General features: G+C 47.1%; 1 protein-coding gene and 2 pseudogenes across 5 annotated transcripts in view; all 3 read left to right on the top strand.

Moving 5' to 3' along the window:
- VANGL2 (VANGL planar cell polarity protein 2) overlaps positions 1-18,883 on the top strand; it is a 38,971-nt gene that overhangs the window by 1,233 nt on the left and 18,855 nt on the right. For 3 of the 5 annotated variants that reach the window (XM_004775867.3, XM_013047476.2, XM_045086591.1), the window contains exon 1: positions 16,088-16,393. The gene's annotated coding sequence lies outside the window, so the exon portion shown is untranslated. The other 2 variants (XM_013047483.2, XM_013047484.2) reach the window with 2 other exon arrangements.
- On the top strand, positions 1,115-3,570 carry LOC123393727 (annotated as a pseudogene).
- Positions 8,333-10,892, top strand: LOC123393712 (annotated as a pseudogene).

Genomic DNA, 18,883 nt, shown 5'->3' with positions numbered 1-18,883 from the left:
GAGATCTGCGGCTCCCTGTACCCCAGCCAGGCGCCCCTCTCCTCTCCTTCCTCAGCCCCACGTCTCCCCGGGTGTCCCTCACATGAATAAATGACACCCTCCACATTCCGTTGCCCGGGCTGTCCCATTTCCGTCCCTCCTGCACTATCTCTGCGCAGGAAACAGATGTTCAGAGATTCAGGCCATTCAGTCCGGCTGTGACGGACTTGCCCCAGTGCTAGTGCATAATAGTGTTCAATAAATGGTGCTTATATTAGGGTAATCATTGCTTTTAGTACCTTCCTCTTTAATTTGCTGAATTGTCCTCCCAACATCCACGTTGTCATTTTATTTTATTTTATTTTATTTTATTTGAAAGATTTTATTGTTAAGTAATCTCTGCACCCAACGTGGGGCTGAAACTCACAACCCAAAGTTTAAGACTCACACGCTCTACTGGCTGAGCTGGCCAGGACACCCAGTGCCTGTTACCATTTTATCTTGAGAATATGTAATTGTTCACATAGTCTAGCCCATTTGACACTTCAGACGGGGTTCTCATGAGTTATTTCCCTCCAGAAACTTTGTCTTATCTTTTCACTTCACTGGAAATCATAGGATTTCTTATTTTATCTCTCTATCATCTATCTATCTATCTATCTTGAGATGGAGAGAAAGGGGGGGAGAGCACCCCAGATTTCTCATTTTATTTTTTTAAATTCTATTTATTTTTAAAAAGATTTTATGTATTTATTTGACAGAGAGAAAGAGAGAGGGACAACACAAGCAGGGAGAGCGGGAGAGGGAAAAAGCAGGATCAGGAGCACTGATCAGGAGCCCACTGTGGGGCTCGATCCCAGGATCCAGGCATCATGACCTGAGCCAAAGGCAGACTCTCAACCAACTGAGCTCCTCAGGAGTCCCAGGTTTCTCATTTTTTTTTTTTCCAGGTTTCTCATTTTTAAAAAGTGTTTCAAAAAGTACCAAAGTAAGATATGCCTATCATAACACACTCAACCAATACTAAATTGTCTGGACTTAAGGAGTCCCTGGGTGGTTCAGTCAGTTAAGCATTCAACTTTTGATCTCAGCTCAGGTGTTCATCTCAGGGTAATGAGTTTGAGGCCTGCCTTGGGCTCCATGCTGGGTGTGGCTCCTACTTAAAAAAAAAAAAGGGTAAATGTATGACCCCTACGTACTAATTGTGTAAGTCTGAATTGCACTTCCCTCCCCAAAAGTAATTCATATTAACCATTTGGTCTGTATTCTTTCAGACTTTTGTGATTTTTGCAAATACATATATAAACATGTAGATGCATGCATTTAAAATTATACTGTACATTTACCACTACACTTTAACCTAGTATGCACTGCTGCTTACTTTTTCTTTAACGATACATTATAAATATATTTTTATATCTGTATATATAGACTAACTTTACTTTTTAAACTTCTACCTAGGACATACGTATTATAATTCATATAACCCTCCTCCTGCTGACATTTAAGTTCATTCCAATCTCTTGTTAGGAATAATACGGCAGTGCACCACACTGCTCTCTGCATATGTAATTGGGCACTTATGTGAGCACTTTCGGAGGGTAGATTCTTAGAAATGGAACTGCTGGATTAAAGAGAATATACCTTTTAATTTAAAAAATTTTTATTTATTTAACTGAGAGAGCACAAGCAGGGGGAGCAGCAGGCAGAGGGAGAAGCAGACTTCCCGCTGAACAAGGATCCGGGGTGGTGTGATGGAGGGTCGTGGGGCTGGATTCCAGCACCCCAGGATCATGACCTGAGCTGAAGGCAGACGCTTAACTGACTGAGCCACCCAGGTGGTTCCCCCATCTTTAAAATTTTGATAGATACTTCCAAACTGCCCTCCCAAAAGTCCTTATCAGTACAATTCTTCCAAACAAACATGAGAATCTACTTTTCTTCACACACTTCGTAGCAATGATTAGTGTCATTCTTTTAAATATTTTTCCAATTCAATGCACAAAAGCATATTGAGTTTTTCTTAATTAAGGTTTTCTTTATTTGAGATTGATGATAATAGTTTCATATTCTTATTGGATGTTTGTATTTCTTCTGCAAATCGCCTATTCTTTTCCTTGGCCTCTTGAAAAAAACTGTTTAATTCGTTTTCTTCATTTTATGCTACATGTTTTTCTCTAAATAATACAATGTATTTTAAGTAAAACAGGGTTTTTGTTCTACTTTTGTTAAGCTGGTATAAGCAATTAAATCCTTCAGTTTATGGCACACTAGATAATTGGTCCACGTCTTCCTTTCAGTTGCCTCTTTTCCCATCCTTGCTCCCTTTTTCCTCGCCACCCCTGACACAGGTTTATTTATGCACTCATTTATGCAGTCATTCGACTCTCCTTTCACTCCTATATCCACATATATAGGTGTCCCTGATCAATACATTGTATTATTTTGTGTGTTTTGCATCTCAGGACAATCGTGTTGAATAACATCTCATTCTGTTTTCCTTTTCTTTTCACAAACATTGTGTTTTAAAATCCTGTTCTGCTTTTGCTGTGGAATGGCTAGATCCTGGGATGGAGGGCAGAGCACAGGGAACAGAGTTAAAAGGATTGCAACAGAGCTGTAAGGTGATGGACAGACGGCAGCTCCACTTGGGAACACAGTGTAACATCGAGACTTGTTGTAGCATTATGTTGCACACTTGAAACTAATGTAACATTGTGCATCAACCATACTTCAATAAAAATAAATAGGTAAGATTGAAATGTCAAAAACTTCTATTCTGGCTTTCGGTCCCCTATGCCCCTCATAGCCATGCATTGCAAGATTGAAGAAATCAAGGACTTTCTGCTCAGGGCCAGGTGAAAGGATGTCAAATCTGTCAAGATCAAGAAAAATACGGATAATGTGATGTTTAAAGTTTCATGCAGCGGATACCTTTATACCTTGGTTATCACAGACAAAGAGAAGGCAGAGAAACAAGCAGTCCCTGCCCCCAGGTTTGGTTGTGAAGGAGCTGAAATGAACATGGCTCACTGATTTTGTGGCAGGGTTTCACAGTTCTTGTCTCACGGAGTCCAAGAATGAATCTCGGGGACAAAAAGGTGAAGTGAAGTGGAAGCTTATTAAGTGAGGGTGAGAACAGAAAGGAAAGAAAAGAGTTCTCTAGAGCCAGCGGGGTCCAGAAGGAGCTGCCACCGAGGGCTTTAATGATAGGTCTTTTATAGGATACAGACCAGGGAACCTGGTAAATTTCTTATGAATAGCCTGGCAGATTTGTGACTATCATGTCTATTTAGAACACCAAGGTGGACTTGTAACTATCACCAGCAAACAACATGTTCTTGTAAGTATCATGGGAATTTCTCCACATCTGGGATTTCTGTGAGCCTGGTTACCTATGCCCCTGAGGGACCCTAGTCATGGCTCCCCCTACCTGTCTCTCACTACCTAGCCTCACCTGTCCCTTACTCAATTTGAACTGTATCAAGATTTTAAAAATTTAAAGCACACCCACACCCACACACAACTTCTATTCTGCTTTTATATATGAGATGGTATTTAAAAATAATATATGGTGAACTAGTTCATTCTTTAAAAAAATAACTTTATTTATTTAACAGCACAAACAGGGGGAGCAGCAGACGGAGAAACAGACTCCCTGCTGAGTGTGGAGCCCCATGTTGGGCTGGATCCCAGGACCCTGGGATCATGACCTGAGTCAAAGGCAGAGGCTTAACTCACTGAGACAGCCAGACGCCCCATGCTTGTTTATGATTTTGCCATAGTTCACATGTCCTGAATTTCAATTCTCTGTTATTAGATAAAGACTTTTTTTTGCTGGTAATATTACTGACTTTTATTTTTAAGACGAATGATCTTTTCCTTGGCCTCTTGAAAAATACTGTTTAATTTGTTTTCTTCATTTTATGCTACATGTTTTTCTCTAAATAATACAATGTATTTTAAGCAAAACAGTGTTTTACTTAAATTAATTATATTTAATTACTTAATATAATTACATAAATACTTAAATTAATAAATTAAACAGTGTTTTACAAAAATTTTTGGACTCCTTTTATTTTTTTTTTTTAAGATATTATTTATTTGACACAGAGAGAGACAGCACAAGCAGAGGGAGAGGCAGAAGAAAGGGAGTAGCCGGTCATGACCTGAGTTGAAGGCAGATAATTAACCAGCAGAGCCACCCAGGCACCCCATGGATCATGCCATTAGTGTCGTAGCTGAGAAAGCTTTGCCTAGCTGAAAGTTGCAAAGATTTTCTCTTATGTGTTCTTCTGGAAGTGATGTTTTACATCCAGGTTTGTGGTCAATTTTGAGTTAATTTTTGTGTGTGATGCCAGGTATAGATTGATGTTCTCCTCCTCCTCTCTTCCTGCTCCTTCTTCTTCTTCTTCTTCTTTTTTAAGATTTTTATTTATTTGACAGACAGAGGTCGAAAGTAGGCAGAGGCAGGGAGAGGAGAGGGGGAAGCAGGCTCCCTGCTGAGCAGAGAGCCTGCTGTGGGGCTCGAGCCCAGGATCCTGGGATCATGACCTGAGCTGAAGGCAGGGCTTTAACCCACTGAGCCCCCCAGGCGCCCCTCTCCTCCTTCTTTTGTTTTATTTTTTGGCATGTAGTTATCCAACTGTTCTATATTGAAAATACCATCCCTTCTCTACTGCATTGCCTTGGAACATTGGTCAAAAATCTATTGACCATGTGTATGTAGATGTACTTATGAACTCTCTATTTTGTTCCAGTGATCTGCCTTTTTTTATGCCTATAACTATACTATCTTAATTACTTGAATTAATAAATAAATCTTGAATTTTTTCAAGTCTTTCAGCTGTATTCTTCTTTTTTAAAGTTGTTTTGGGTGATCTAGGCCCTTTGCATTTCTATATGACACTTAGAATCAGATTGTCAGTTTCAATAAACATTGCTGTTATTTTGCTTGGGACTATATTAAATGTTTAGATCAATCTGGGGGAATCGAAGGCTTAATAATATTGAGTGTTTCAATCCATGGGCAATATGTATCTTGCCATTTATTTATGTCCTTTTCTTTCTAAGGTTTTGTTGTTGTTGTTTATTTTTTTGTTTTTGTTTTTGTTTTGAGAGAGCACAAGCAGGGGCGGGGAGGGACAGAGGGAGAGGGAGAGAGAGAATCCCAACCAGACTCCCTGCTCAGCATAGAGCCAGAGGCAGGGCTCAGTCTCCTAAAACTGAGATCATGACCTGAGCTGAAATCAAGTCTGATTTTCTACTGACTGAGCACCCAGGCACCCCTCTTTCGGGCTTTTTTCATTTATCTGAGCAATGTTTTGTAGTTTTCGGTGCACATCTTTTGTCAGATTTATCCCTAAGGATTTTATGGGGTTTTTTGATGCTATAATCAATAGTATTTTTAAATTTAACTTTTGAGTGTTCATTGCTAGTGTTTGGGGTTAAATTGTGTATCCCCAAGAGATATATTGAAGCCCTAATCTTTGTACCTGAGAATGTCATCTAATCTGGAAGTAGGGTCTTTGCCGATCTAATCAGAGTTAAGATGAGGTCAGACTGGAGTAGGGTGGGCCCTCGATCCAATATGATTGGTGACCTTTTCAGAAAGAAACTTGGACACAGACATGCAGAGAGGGAAAATGACAGGAAAACCCAAGGGGAAAAGACAGCCATGTGAAGATGGAGGCAGAAATTGGAGCGACACGTTTGTAAGCCGAGGAACACATGGATTGCTAGAAGACGCCAGAAGCTCAAAGAGGAAGGAGGGTGTCTCCCCTAGACCCTTCATTGAGAGCGTGGTCCTACCAATACCTTAGTATCTGACTTCTAATATCAGAACTGTGAGAGAACTAAGTTCTGCTGTGTTAAGCCATCCCAGCTGTGACACTTTGTTACGGCAGCCAAGGGAAATTAATTCAACTAGTACGCAGGGACATGATTGATTTCTGCGAATTGATCTTATAGCCTGAAAACCTGCCAAACTCAGTTGTTCGACCTAGTAACTTTTTGTAGATTCCATTGAATTTTCCATATAGATGACTATGTCATCTCTGAATAAAAACAAGTTTTCTTCAGGGTGCCTGGGAGCTCAGTCAGTTAAGCATCTGCCTTCAGATCAGGTCACAATCCCAGATCCTGGAACTGAGGGCCACGTCTGGTTCCCGCTCACTGGGGAGCCTGCTTCTCCCTTTCCCTCTGCTGATCCCCCTGCTTGTGCTTTTTCTTGCTCTCTCTCCCGCTATCTGTTGAATAAATAAATAAAATCTTTAAAAAAATAAAGTAAAAGACAATTTTACTTCTTCCTTTCCAGTCTGGATGCCATTAATCTTTCTTGCCGCATTGCGCTGGTTAAAGCCTCCAGTATAATTCTGAAGAACAGTGGTGAGAGCAGATATCTTTGCCTTGTTCCTGATCTTAGGAGGAAAGTATTCAATCTTTTACCATGATGTTTTAATATGATCTTATTGTAGGGGCGTGTGTGTGTGTGTGTGTGTGTGTGTGTGTGTAGAAGCCTTTATCTGGTTGAAGAAGTTTCCATCTTTTCCAAATTTGTTGAGAAGTTTTTAAAATCAGAACTTTACACTGGATTTTTGTCAAATGTGTTTTTGATAGGTATTAAGATGATGATATGTTTTCTTGTCTTTTCTTTTTGGTTTTTCTTTTTTAAGTTAGAAATGTTTCAATGTTTCAGATGTTTACTGTAACTTGCATTTTTGGTCATGATGTGTTATCCTTTTTATATAATATTGGATTTGACCTACTAAAATGTTGTTAAGGGTTTTTGCATCTGTGTTCATATGCAACACTGGACTATAGTTTTCTTATAATGTCTTTGTCTCATTCTGGTGTTAGAGTAACGTCAGCTTTATATAATGAGTTGGGACATATTCCCTATGCTTCTATTTTCTGAAAGAGTGTGTGCAATTGGTATTATTCTTTTTTTTTTCTTAAACATTTGGTAGAGTTTGCCAATAACACTATTCAGGTCTGGTGTTTCCTTTGTAGGAAGGTGTTTGTTTGGTTTTGTTTTTTAAGATTTTATTTATTTATTTGAGAGGGCATGAGCAACAGAGCACAAGCAGGGGGATGGAGAGGCAGAGCCACAGGGAGAAGCAGATTTCCTGCTGAGCAGGGATGCCTGATATAGGGCTTGATCCCATGACCCTAATGATGTCATCACATGAGCCTAAGGCTGACTGAGCCACGCAGGTGCCCCCTTGTGGGAAGTTTTTATTTTTTATTTTTATTTTTATTTTTTTAAATATTTTATTTATTCATTTGACAGATAGAGATCACAAGTAGGCAGAGAGGCAGGCAGAGAGAGAGTAGGAAGCAGGCTCCCTGCTCAGCAGAGAGCCCGATGCGGGGCTCTATCCCAGGACCCTGGGATCATGACCTGAGCTGAAGGCAGAGGCTTTAACCCACTGAGCCACCCAGGCACCCCTTGGGAAGTTTTTAAACTATAATTCAACCTGCTTAATAGCTTATAGGGTGATTCAGGGGATCTATTAGTTTTTGAGTGAGTTTGATATTTTATCATTTTATTTTTATTTTTTTAAAGATTTTATTTATTTATTTGACAGACAGAGATCACAAGTAGGCAGAGGTAGGCAGAGAGAGTGGGGTGGGGGAGGAAGCAGGCTCCCCCCCTGAGCAGAGAGCCCGATGTGGGGCTCGATTCCAGAACCCTGGGATCATGACCTCAGCCGAAGGCAGAGGCTTTAACCAACTGAGCCACCCAGGCGCCCTGATATTTTATCATTTTTAAGGAACTTTTATGTTCAACTAAGCTGTCAAATGTTTTGCATAAATTCTCCTATTATTCTTTTAATATCTTTAGAATCTGTAGTGACATTATCTCTCTCATTCCTGATATTAATCATCTGTGTGTGTGTGTGTGTGTGTGTGTGTGTTTCTTGTTTGCTGATAAGTCTGGGTAGATTTATCTATTTTTCCTATCTTCTCAGTGAACCAGCTTTTCGTTTTTAGTTTTCATTCAGTTCAAAAATTTAAATTTTCTCTTTGATTTCTTCTTTTACCCATGAATTATTTAGAACAGTGTTGTTTAGTTTCCGAGTATTTGGGGATTTTCTGGATAGTGTTCTATTATTGACATATAATTTAATACCTCTGTGATCAGAGAATATATTTTGTATGATCTCATTCCATTTATGTATGTAAGTATGTATTTATAAATATTTAATTTTTAAGTAGTATCTACATCCAGTGTGGGGCTCAAACTCACAGCTCTGAGATCAAGAGTTACATACTCTACCAACTGAGCCAACCAGGCACCCCAGGTCTCATCGCTTTAAAATTTACCAAGACTTCTTTTACAGTCTAAGATATGGTCTATCTTGGTAAATGTTCCATGCACACTTGGAAAGCATGTGTATCCTGCTGTTATTGAGTGGAATGTTCCATAAATATCAATTGGGTCAAGATAATTGATGGAGTTGGTCAAGTCTTTACTGATTTTCCGCTTACTTGTCCTATCAATTATTGAGACACAAGTATTGTCATTTCTGATTATAACCGCAGATTCATTCATTTCTCCTTACATTTCTATTGATTTTTGCTTCATGTACTTTGAATCTCTGTTATTAGGTACATAAATACCTAAAACTTATTGTTTTCTTCTATTTTTTTTAAAGGTTTTATTTTCAAACAATCTCTACATCCAATGTGAGACTTGAACTCAACCTCAGCCAACTCAGCCAGCCAGGTGTCCCTCAAATTGTTATGTCTTCTTGATGAATTGACCTGTTTATCATTATGAAGTGATCCTCTGTATTCCTAGTAATACTCTTTGCCCTGAAATCTATTCCATCTAGTTTTAATATAGCCATTCCAACTTTATTTTGACTGGTGTTAGCATGGTATATATTTCCCCATCCTTTTACCTTTAACTTATTCATGTTTTTATATAATGATAGGGATTTCTTGTAGGCTGTATATAGTTAGATATTACTTTACAATCCAATCTGACAAGCTCCTTTAATTGGTGTGTTTATTTTTTTTAAGATTTTATTTATTTATTTGAGAGAAAGAGTGAGTGAATGAGAGAGAGAGAGAGAGCGAGCACAAGCCAGGGGGAGAGGCAGAGGGAGAAGCAGACTCACTGCTGAGTGGGAGTCTGCCATGGGCTTGATTCCAGGACCCTGGGATCATGACCTGAGCCAAAGGCAGACACAACCTACTGAGCCACCCAGGTACCTCTAACTGGTGTGTTTAGATCATTTACATTTAATGTGATTATTGACATAGTTGGATTTAAATTTTCCGTCTTGTTATTTGTTATCTATTTGTACCATCTGTCCTTTATTTCTTTTCCCCTTCTTTTCTGTCTCTTTCTTAATAATGTAAATAAGTGAAATCCAAAATAGAAAATATGGCACGAGAATTTCAGAGAAAGATTTGGGATTTTACAGATCACACTGATGGTGTCAGGAGCGGCTTAATAGAGAAAATATCAGGTCTTAATTCCACTCTGGGCTGACCCTGGCATCCTTGCTGAGGGTCACATTGAGCTGTGAGGGGCTGCAAGGGTGTCTTTAGAGTCAGCACCAGGACAGAAGACATCAAGACCAAAATCAAGAACCACCAGACTTCCCCTTTTGACAGCCGCTTCCCCAACCAGAACCAGACAAGGAACTGCTGGCAGAACTACGTGGACTTCCTTGCTGAGAGGACACAGTGATTACTAAAGGGGTGATGTCTCTGTGTGTGAATGTACTGGCATGAATACAAGTCCTTGTGTCCCACATCCTGGGTATAAGCCTGGGACGACTGCTGGGAACAAGGCACGTTTCCTGGAAATATCTGAACTGGCTCCATCACCTCTCCTATCTCCTCCATCGTTCTCTCAGGGTGGTGAAAGGGGACCTGGACATTTGGTGATCCCCAACCTGGGATCCTGAGCCAAGGCTTTACTAATAATAAATACTCTTTGGAAAAGTGTAAAACTGTGTATGACCAGGAAGAGTGCTTCAGGATGATTTTTTTTTTTCTGTTTTGTTTTCTTTTATGTTTTTAAACAGACCACATTCTCTATAAAAAGAATAGGGAAAATATCATTTGAACTGGATTGGGGTGATGGTGGATGGAAGGCACACCATGTTGAGGGAATAGGATGAGCAAAGGGGATAGAGACCAGAAAGTAGGTGTTTGGATCAGGAGAGAATGGATTATCCAGATGGTCAGAGGAAGAGTGGCAGCAGAAGATGTGGAAGGTACTTGTGTTATTGCCAGCTTCCTGTGGACATCCCCACCCTGATGGCCTGCAGATAGCTAAGACACCTGTCAAAGCAACCACATTATCTGCCTTCAAACCTACTCACTCTCAGTAGCCCATAATTTGATGTATGGCATCACCATTTTCCTTAATATCTATACCAGAAGCCTCTGAGTCATCTTAAATGCCTCTTTGTTCCTCAACTCTAACCATCCCACCCATAGGTCACCTCTCAAATTTGAACTTTCCTTTCTCTTCCCCTGGTCTTGAACCCAGCACATGCTTGCTCTCATTCTTGTGCTCTCCCTCTTTCTCTCTCTCTCTCCCCTCAACTACTGCATTAGCCTTCTGTCTCGCCACTTCTAGATTCTTCTACCTTCCCACCATCTTTCACACAGGCAATAATTCCCTGTACCCCCTGAAAATGGATATGAAATTATATGTGTGTTTTTCCTGGGGGAAACCTATAGCTTTCATTAAAGTGTCAAAGACAGCGACAGTCCACAAAAAGCTAAGAGTGACTGCCTTGTGTCTTTATTTCAAATGAAATTATTGATGCTCAGTTAATATAGTGCAGTCAACAGACTACTGAATGAGAAGTCAGGAGACCTAGGGTGCCTGGGGGGTTCCGTTGATTAAGGGTCCAACTCTTGATTCTGGCTCAGGTCATGATCTCAGGGTGGTGAGCTTAATCCCTGCATCAGGCTCTGTGCTGGGTGTGAAGCTTGCTTAAGATTCTCTCTCTCCCTCTCCCTCTGCCCCTCCCCATTCCTCTCTCTATCTTAAAAAAAAAAAAAAAATCAGGAGACCTAGGTTCTAGCTCTGGTGTTACCACTAACTTCCTGTTTGATTTGGGGGCAATGTGTTATGCCCTCTGCATCCTTTCCTCACTTGTAAAATAGAGAATGATCTCTGCCAGTCTCAAAATGTTATTTTATGACTTACAAGTAGATTCCTTTAACATCAAATATTCCACAGTTTATCTCCTCTCAGGCTCTTCTCTGTTCTGTTTCACTAGACAAACATTTACTGTCTTGTGCTGTTACTGAGCAAAGCTCTGCATTTAGAAAATAAATAAAGCACTGTTTCTCCCACTTCAGAAACTCATAGACCAGCTGGGCAGATGGATATGTAAATAAGAAATTACCATACAATGTCATAAAATGCAGAGCTCTGGAAGCACAAAGGAGGCCCTTTGGGGGAGGAGCATCTAACTTTGCTTGGGAACATTGGGAGGCCTCAAAGAGGAGACCACAGCTGAGTCTTGGGGGAGGGACAGAAATTTCTGAGCAGAGAAGGTGGGGGAGGACATTTCAGGCCCAGGAAACACCACCTGAAGGTAGAGGGAGGCAGTAACCAGTAACAGCATCCCAAGTTGGCAAAACCACCCACACATGAGGCTAGTTTGAATGTCCGCGTGTTGAAGGCTTGGGCTTTGAGTGCACAGGAGTAACAGGACAGAGGGCTGGAGGACAGAGTGAGTCGAGTACTCGAGGCCCTTACACAAAGTGCCAAGAAGTTTTGACCTCATTGTGGGGAACTATTGGATTTTTTGAAGCAAGGGAATGACCATCTGATTTCTCTTTCTCAGAGAAAGCACGCTGGCCACGGAGGGGAAGGTACATTGGAAGGGAATAACACAAGTTTGGAAGTGGCAAAGGTCTGAAGAGCCAAGGGGATGGGAGATGGTGGGGGAAGACCATGTGTTCCCTTTATCCTATCACCCCCAAAGAAGAGCCAAGTTAAAATGTCCAACAGGGTGTTGGAAATAGGAGTCTGATGCTCAGAAAAGGGATCTGGATTTAGGAGCAGGAATAAGTAAGCACTGATGGAAGGCACGAGAAAGACAATGACAGTACTTTGGAAGAGCCTTGTAAGGTGAGGCGTAAAGGGGCCAAAGGCTGAATCCTGGGAAATATCCGTGTCTAAAGTCAGGAGGAGGAAAGATTGAGAGGTTGGGTGAGAAGCAGGAAGCCAAGATGGGTGGTGATGAGGAATCTGCTCCTTCCAGAGGGTTCCATGAGAAGGAGAGAAGAGGGAGGCCTGCAGCAAAGGGAGCCTGCGGGGGGGGGGGGGATCTGATGTTGTTCTGCCAGCTAGGCAAGGATGAGCCAGGAGGCCCAAGTGAGAAACAGGAGAGACGGGGAAAACAGGTGGACGCAGGAAGGGACAGTATGTAAGGCGAACCTGGGGATCATCGTCCTCGGCAAGGACATGGGGCTTTCATTCTGCCAAGGAAGGAAGAAAGCGACCAATAGTTTGATTCAGAGGTTCTCACGGTAGAATCACCGAGATAACACAGACACACACACAAAAAGCCAATAGTTGGGTGCACCTCGGAAATTTCTGGTTTAATTACGCTGGGATGGGTCCTGGGCATTGGTATGTTTTCAGAGCTTCCCAGGTGATTAAAATCTGCAGTCAAGGTTGAGAACCACTGGTTTAATTGTAGGTAACTTTTTAGATTGGTGATAACAGGATGGGGTTTGAGGAACCTCGCACTTGATAAAGGTTGGATGATAGGGGACGGTAAAGGTTTGGGACAGGTGAGAACTAGAGAAAGAGAAGGAAGTTAGAAGGGAAGGGAACATACAACTTAGTGACTTACGTGCCATCCATGTAGCAATGAATGGGGCTCAGTCCTTGTTCCCAAAGACACCAGGAGCTTAGGGAAGAGAGAGACACTTTGCAACAACCCTAGGATATCACCGAGTTTTTATCCAGTTAAGATGTTTTGCTGTTTTGTACCCTTTCTCGCTAAAAGTGAAAAAAAAAAATCCAGCTGTTTCACAGTATAGACTGGAGCCAGAAATACTTCTGTAAGCATTGAGAGTTGCCTTTCTAGGAAAGTGGGTGCTCGTGAAAGAGCTCTAATTATCCCGGGAGATAGAACTGTGCCCGGTTTTATCAGCAGGGCTCCAAGAAGGTGATGGTTCTGGCTAGGATGTGGACATTGCTGGGGTCACCTGTACCTGGGAGTGGGCTGAAATCGCTCATCACTCAACAGTGAAAGCCTCTGACGGCCATCCTGCTAGGATGGGAAGCTTGTGTTTAAGCAAGGTCCTAAAGATACCCCTTTTTCAACAGTGGTGCTGGGAAAGGGCCCTGCTTTTCACCAGAGTAGAAGACCTAACATTTGCCGCTGTGGTCTGTGCCTGACTTCTGGGAAGAGCTTTGTCCTCAACGGAAGCAGGCCCTTCCCGCAGCTGGGACTTCCCTTTAGAGAGTGTCCATTGCCACAGCTCGAGCCTTTGGGTATCCTCCCTGGACATGCAGACTTCACGGCTCCTGAGAGGCCTCCGGTCAGCCTGTTCCAACCGTCCCAACTGCTTGAGGCCCATGACGGGGGGAGGGGCTGAAAGAACTTCTGCTGAGAGCTCTGGTTTGGCTAGGAGCCCCTTCCTTGAGCAAGATTCTAGAAAGCACTAGGAATCTTTAAGGTACATAACAAAGAGGGGAAGTTTGAGAATTGACGGGGGCATGATGGGTATACAGAGGGGGTTCCTTCTGTTACCTTATTCGTCCCATTTTCTATAAACAGGAATTGAGCAGCTGCCCAAGTCCTCAAAGCTAGGAGCTGTGCTTTTGAAGTTGTTGATAATCATCATCATCATCATCATCGGTTCCACTCTATTGTCCTTCTGGCTCCTGACCTCCCTCTGTCACTGTGGGTTGGGCCTCTTGGGACAATTCCAGCTGGATGTCACCTCAATGTCCTCTTCCTGCCTAGAGTTAGGCTAGGTCCCTTGGACCCCAGGATGCATGGACCTTCTCTTTGGCTCTACACTTCTTCCCTCTGTGAATCCAGATGGGTTTCCATTCCAGGGGTGAGCATGGAACGTAGCTCAGAGAAGGGCCACATGGGACACATCACACTGCTTAGACTGAATGTTGGGCTTCTCCTGTGGGAGCCAGGGCTTTCCATGCACAAGTAGAATTGGAAGCCTCCAGCCTTGCCCTTGCAGAGGAGAAAGGAGACCCCGAGTTTATTCCGGCTGACCTGATCTGTTGACATCCCGACTTAGGTTTTGGCTGTAGGTGGGGTCCGTACACAGAATGATCTGTAATTCCCATGCTAGAAGCCCTGTTTCCGATTCATTGGGCCTTTTTGAGGCTTGTGAATCAGGCTACCGTCATATGAACATATTCACGCTGAAGCTAGTGCAGCCTCAACACTGGGTCAAATTATACACCCGCTGCCTTGCACTGGGGGCGTGCTCGGGGCCGGGCTGGGAGCCCCTACACCGGCTCTGTCTCCCTTTCCCTTTCCCAGCTCTTCTGCCACATGTCCCTCATACCGTGCCAGGACCACGGGTACAGCCTGGTGCCGGGCGCGTGACAGGCCGGGAGCACCGGGGCTCGCACAGGGACTTGGGTAACAGAATGATGACCCTGCATATGGCAAGCAGTCTTGGTACTGAGTCGCTTGCTCACGCGTGGCGTAGGATGGAGAGGCGGTGGAGAGGAGAGGCAAGGGCTAAGAAGAAGGTGCGTGTTTCCGAGGGTCTTCCAGCTTTGAGCGCTAGCAGTGCAGAGAAAGGTGGCTCTGTCCTTGCGGTTGGTTAAGTTAGAATGGGCAACTGTGAAGGATGAGCTTCGGTGTCAGAGAAAAAAAAAATCTCATCAGGGAGGAGCAGAAATCCCAAATAAGTGAGGAACCAAGGCTGAGAAACTTCTTCCCTTGGGACTTCTTGATCACAGGGTTGGGTGAGAAGGTATCAGGACTGAAAGTCGGAAGATGTTGATATGCTGAGAGGACCCTCAAGGGAGAAGCACGCGAAGGTACGAAGCACGCAAAGGTACTTTTGAAACATTACTATTCTAGGTAAGCGCAGGGTTGCGCAGCAGTAATAGGATAATATAATAATACTTAAAGCTTTTGCTCACTCCAAAGGGAATAGGGACTTCCCACAACCCAGGCTTTCATGATGGGGGAGACCGTTGGTGGGTTCGGAGCTCCTGGCCCGCTTCATGAAGCCCAACTGGTTCCTTGAAATGCTCCAAGGCAGAAATGCCCCAGTTGTGTGGGATATTTTGTGATACCTACAGTCTCTGTCTAGTACCCCAACTCCAAGGTATCTGAATCCCCCAGGGTCCAGAGCTTGTGTGATTGGGCTTAAGGACCTGATAGGCCTTTGGAGGTTTCCTGGGAGGAGCACCCCTCTCCCCTCCATACAAGTTCCCTGTCCCCGCGCCTCCCCCGCCCTCGCTCCCCCAGGGCAGGGTTCCCTTTGTAATTAATCCCTACGCTCGAACCAGAGGGGAGGAAAAAAGTGTTAATGAGGGAGCGTCCCATACTGACTGGGCGGTCGCCGCTCGCAGCTAGAACACCGAGTAATTAAATTATTTTTGGAAGGGGGGGGGGATGCGGTGGTGCTGGTGTCAGGGAAATCCCCGTATGCACGGGAAGCGGGGAGCGTCTCCTGCCACTAATTAAAATCAGAAATTACTCTCCCTTCTCGCAGCCCTGGGGGGGTGGGGGAGGAAATCAATCTTCCCACGTCCCAGATTGGACTCTGTGTCGCCGGGTCTGTGGCCCGCAAGAACGCACACCTCCATCCCCGGGGGTCCCGGGGGCACCGTCTCTCACCGGCGGGTCGGAAAAAGGCACCCCGGGAGGGAGGGGCTGTGGCTGGGCCTCGGCCGGGGATGGAGGCCTCCCGGGTCACCGCTCGGGGCAGGGGTCGCCGGGCCACGGCCTTCCTCCGGGGTCGGGAGGGCCCCGCGCGTCCGGGGCGGCCCGCCGGCCGGGGAGCGGCGGCTCCGGGAAGAGCCGGGCCGCAGACAATGGGCGCGGCGGCGGGAGGGGCGCGGCGGCGGGAACAGCCAGGAGGCGGCGCCCGGGAGCGCGCGCCCCCCGCCCCCGCCCCCCGCCCGCTCCCCTGCCCGTCCCCTCCCAGCTCCGCCGGCGGCTCCGGTGCGATTCCCGGTCCTCGCTTCCGTGCTCCTGGGCCCCGCCATGGGAGCCTGAGCGCCCCCATCCCCGGCCCCTGCCCCCGGGGCCCCGAGGGGGACCGGCAGCGGTCTGGGACGCAGAGGGGGTGGCCGGCTCCGGAGCCCCCTCCGCGCCGCCCTCGCCCGCGCTGCCCGTCCGCGAGCACGGAGTTCGCCGCGACCCGGAGCGCTGCGGATACAAAGGCGCCGGGCCGAGCCCACCGGCACTTGGCGGCGGCGGTGAGTGCGGGGCCGCGGGGGCGCGGGCAAAGTTTGCCAGGAAAAGAGGAGGACGAGAAACGGGAAAGGAAGACGATCGTGCGGGGGCCCCGGGGGTGCCCGGCCCGTGGGCGGGCGGGATGGCTGCTGGGGGACGGGGCGGGGGCTCGGGGCACCCCCTTCCGGTCCGTTTTCCCACCGCGCCGCGGAGTGCCCCCCCCCAACTTTGCGGACGGCGGGGTGCTCGTGGGGAGGGGGCGGAGCCCGGGCCTGGAGAGCCAGGGACTTTCCTGGGCCCGGGGCCCCGGCGGGGGCCTTGATGATCCCGGGGGAGCCGGCCGAAGCCGGAGACCGGGAGTGTGTGTGGTGGTGGGGGGAGAGGCAGTGCGAGGATCGGAGTCTGGAGGTACTGGGGGGGGGGGGGTGTTTAGGGGTGCAGACACACCTTCAGGAGTGTGGGAGGGTCGGGGCAGGTATGCATTCGGGGTGTAGTGTGGAGCCTGGGACCGACGGAAGGAGAGCAGAGGGGGCGTGTGTTGCTCGAGGCCAGGGCTGGCGGGCACCGTGGAAGGGGGGCCCAGGGACAGGCGCCGGCGACCCTCTGCCCACTCAGATGGACCCATCCGGGGGGCCTGGGGGCTCTGCATTAGTGAGTCTTAAAGCATCGGTGGAGGCTCAGTGTGCGTGATTGTGTGTGTGTGAGTGTGCGTGTGCGTGCGCCGGAATGTGCTGCGTGTTTCTGCAGGTGGGCCCCTGGGTCTGGAGGTGTCGGCGTTTTCGGCGTTTTTCTGTGGCGGCGTGTGCACCCGGGTGGTGGCGTGTGCACCCGGAGAGCGGCGGACCACGGATCGGCCTGTGCCTGGCTGTGCATTTATGTGGATACTCGGGCGAAGGGGCGTGTGTCTGTGTGTGTGAACTGCACAGGGGTTTCTGGGAAAGAAGGGGGTAGGTACTGAGGAAGGTGGGTGTTTGAGAGCAGAATGGGGCACACCTGGGTAGGTGTGCATGCACCTGTGCAGCGGAAGGGGGGGCGAGCGAATCCGTTCTCTAGTGTGGACCCTGCCTTGATGGGTACGTGGCAGTCTGGGTACTGTCTTAGGCGTGTGTGGGTTTCTGAGTGTGTTTTGGGGGTATATCCTCCTGCCTCTGCAGGCAGATTTTCCTGGGAGAAAGCCCGAAGGGACAGCTGTCTGGATGCTTCTGAAGCTTCTCGGATGTGGCTTTCTCGGGGGTGCGAGGGGAGAGCTTTAAGTATCCAAGAACAAGTAGGAGTGAGTGGGCCGTCGGAAGAGGTGCCAGTTTGGGGAGGTGGGTTTTTCTAGAAAAGGGCGTATATTGTTGGGCATAGAGAGCAGGGGTTCTGGCTGTAGTCCTAGAGGAATCGGAGGCCCTGGAGGGGTCCGGGAGAGAAGGAAGAGGGGCCCCCCTCACCACATTCTTGGTTCTCCAGAGCCCAGGCTCAGCCCCCTAGGCCACAGTTGTCTTGGAAAGCGCCCTGCCGTGGAGTCCTTGACTTCAGAGCCCACGAACTCTGCCCTGCCTCCAGGACCCTACGGTTCCTGAGGACCTGGGATTTTGGTACGGGCTAGAGGCCAGAGGAGGCCAGAGCAGACAGCCTGCTGGAGGGATGAACAACTGGGGGAGGCACGGGGGGGGGGGTGTCTGTCCATGGGGTTGAGAAGGTGGCGTGGGAGCTCCGGGGAGCCTGGGGTGGGGGGATGGGGGTTCCTCAAGAGTTTCTGCAGGTGCCTCTGTGTGGATCCCTTAGTTTCCCTTTTCCCTGGTGAGAAGCGTGGCGGGGGTGGGGCTGTGGCCTGGGGCCCGGTCCGAGGGTGAGGACCAGGAGCTGAGGCAGTGAGGGGGCGAATGACTGTGTGTTGGGGAGAGAGAGGATGGGCACCCCTTGGAGGCCGTCCTCACCATCCTGGTAGTGTGGCGGGGGATCACCACTGGGAAGTGGGTGTACCTCTCCCCACAGAAGCAGTGTGTACCCCCTCTGCCTCTCCTCTCTCTTGTCCTTTCTCTTTTGGGGTGAAGGGAAGGGGCGGATCATGCACGCTTTGTTCTGCCCTGCCCTCCCAGACGCTGCCCTGTCGCCCGCAGCAGTGAGGGGGAGCCGCCCAGTTTTAGGGGCTAAGGTGGTGACCATGCAAGTTTATCAGGGTCTCTGAGGAACTACACTATTGGAATGTCTGACTCCCTAAAGGGCATGTACCATTGGAATGTTCTTTCTCTAGTCCCCGGGGCTCCCCGGCTTCCCTAAAACTCCGGGGTGAGGGTAGTGGGAGTTAGAACATGTTGGGACTAGGGCTGTGGGCAGAGCAGGAAGGACCAGATGCGTGATACCCCCAAGCTGGACACCTGACGGGGCGGGCTCCTGTGGTGAGCAGGGCTCTTAAATCTAGGATGGGGGGTTCAGGCTCTCTGCGTGCCGGTGGGGCGTCCTCCCAAGGAGGCGGTGTTGTGCTCAGAGGCTGGCAGGGGCCTCTCTGGGACCAGTGGCCACACTGG

This window comes from Mustela putorius, unplaced genomic scaffold (assembly GCF_011764305.1).
Source record: "Mustela putorius furo isolate JIRA1106 unplaced genomic scaffold, ASM1176430v1.1 tig00000997_pilon_pilon_pilon, whole genome shotgun sequence".
NCBI lineage: Eukaryota > Metazoa > Chordata > Mammalia > Carnivora > Mustelidae > Mustela > Mustela putorius.
This window is presented reverse-complemented; position numbering and strand designations above follow the sequence as displayed.